We start from the raw sequence: 2,500 nt of genomic DNA, 5'->3' as shown, positions 1-2,500 counted from the left end.
GGGGAGAAAAAAAGGCCCTGGCCGAGGTGGTGAGTCGGCCTCCTCTCTCCCTCACGGTTGAAAAAGATGTGCTCCTGGCGCACTGGCCCTGCTGAAAATCTCTCTCCATTTGGCCGAGGCAGAGAGTCGGCCTCCTCTCTCCCTTACGGTCGAAAAAGATGTGCTGCTGTCGAACTGGCCATTACATCCTCACCTGATCTAGTCCCCCATTAGATACCCCCCCCCCCGCAGTTACCCCGTACCACATATCTAGCATGGACCTTGACCTCCAGCAGGCCCCGGGGACCCACATTACCCCCCCGCCCCCCCCCCCCCCCCTGCAGTTACCCTGTACCACATATCTAGCATGGACCTTGACCTCCAGCAGGCCCCGGGGACCCACATTACCCCCCCCCCCCCCTTCCCCCTGCAGTTACCCTGTACCACATGTCTAGCATGGACCTTGGCTTCCAGCAGGCCCCGTGGATCCACATTACCCCCCCCTGCAGTTACCCTGTGCCACATATCTAGCATGGACCTGGACCTCCAGCAGGCCCTGGGGACCCACATACTCCCCTGCTCTACTCCCCCACTAGCTTTCCTTACTTGCAGTTACGCTCCAGCGCATATCCAGCATGGACCTTGACCTCCAGCAGGCCCCGTGAACCCACATTACCCCCCCCCCCCCCTCCTGCAGTTACCCTGTACCACGTATCTAGCATGGACCTTGACCTCCAGCAGGCCCCGGGGACCCACATTACCCCCCCCCCCCCCCCCTTCCCCCTGCAGTTACCCTGTACCACATGTCTAGCATGGACCTTGGCTTCCAGCAGGCCCCGTGGACCCACATTACCCCCCCCTGCAGTTACCCTGTGCCACATATCTAGCATGGACCTGGACCTCCAGCAGGCCCTGGGGACCCACATACTCCCCTGCTCTACTCCCCCACTAGCTTTCCTTACTTGCAGTTACGCTCCAGCGCATATCCAGCATGGACCTTGACCTCCAGCAGGCCCCGTGAACCCACATTACCCCCCCCCCCCCCCCCCCCCTCCTGCAGTTACCCTGTACCACGTATCTAGCATGGACCTGGACCTCCAGCAGGCCCCGGGGACCCACACTTAAGCCCCCTCCCACTAACAAAGCAGAACACCACTGGCAAAATCCTCGTGCCCCTGGTACTCCAGAAAGCACATTGAAATGTGCCCCTGGTACACTGCGCAGAAGAACTGCCGCACACACACACACACGCACGCACGCACGCACGCACTGCTTGTGCCTATGGTACGACAACTTTTCTCGTGCCTATGGTACGACAACTTTTCTCGTGCCTATGGTACAACAACTTTCCTCCGTGCCTATGGTACGACAACTTTTCTCGTGCCTATGGTACAACAACTTTTCGCCGTGCCCCTGGTACACCGCTCAGTAGCACTTTGCCACACACACACACACCACTCGTGCCTATGGTACGACAACTTTTCTCGTGCCTATGGTACAACAACTTTTCGCCGTGCCCCTGGTACACCGCTCAGTAGCACTTTGCCACACAAACTCTCCTCGTGCCTATGGTACGACAACTTTTCTCGTGCTTATGGTACAACAACTTTCCTCCGTGCCCCTGGTACGACAGCTTTCCTCGTGCCTATGGTACGACAACTTTTCTCATGCCTATGGTACAACAACTTTTCGCCGTGCCCCTGGTACACCGCTCAGTAGCACTTTGCCACACACACACTCCTCGTACCTATGGTACGACAACTTTTCTCGTGCCTATGGTACGACAACTTTTCTCGTGCCTATGGTACAACAACTTTTCGCCGTGCCCCTGGTACACCGCTCAGTAGCACTTTGCCACACAAACTCTCCTCGTGCCTATGGTACGACAACTTTTCTCGTGCCTATGGTACAACAACTTTCCTCCGTGCCCCTGGTACGACAGCTTTTCTCGTGCCTATGGTACAACAACTTTTCTCGTGCCTATGGTACAACAACTTTTCGCCGTGCCCCTGGTACACCGCTCAGTAGCACTTTGCCACACACACACACCACTCGTGCCTATGGTACGACAACTTTTCTCGTGCCTATGGTACGACAACTTTTCTCGTGCCTATGGTACAACAACCTTTCCCCGTGCCCCTGGTACACTGCGCAGAAACTCTTTGCCACACACACACACCACTCGTGCCTATGGTACGACAACAGGCCCCGGGGACCTACATCGCACCTTGCTCTTGCCTCCCTTACAGCTGAAAAAGGTCCATGCCTGTGCCCTGGCCCTGCTGAAATTCCCTCTCCATTTAGCCGAGGCAGTGAGTCGGCCTCCTGTCTCCCTTTACGGTCGAAAAAGATGTGCTCCTGGGCGCGCTGGCCCTGCTGCTACTCACATCGGGCATGGACCTGGACCTCCAGCAGGCCCCGGGGACCTACATCACACCTTGCTCTTGCCTCCCTTACAGCTGAAAAAGGTCCATGCCTGTGCCCTGGCCCTGCTGAAATTCCCTCTCCATTTAGCCGAGGC

The sequence above is a fragment of the Diplotaxodon limnothrissa genome, unplaced genomic scaffold (genome assembly GCF_057381915.1).
Source record: "Diplotaxodon limnothrissa isolate DT_005_m unplaced genomic scaffold, D_limnothrissa_male_GT1.1 unmapped_scaffold_10, whole genome shotgun sequence".
Lineage (NCBI taxonomy): Eukaryota > Metazoa > Chordata > Actinopteri > Cichliformes > Cichlidae > Diplotaxodon > Diplotaxodon limnothrissa.
Note: the sequence above shows the minus strand (reverse complement) of the source record.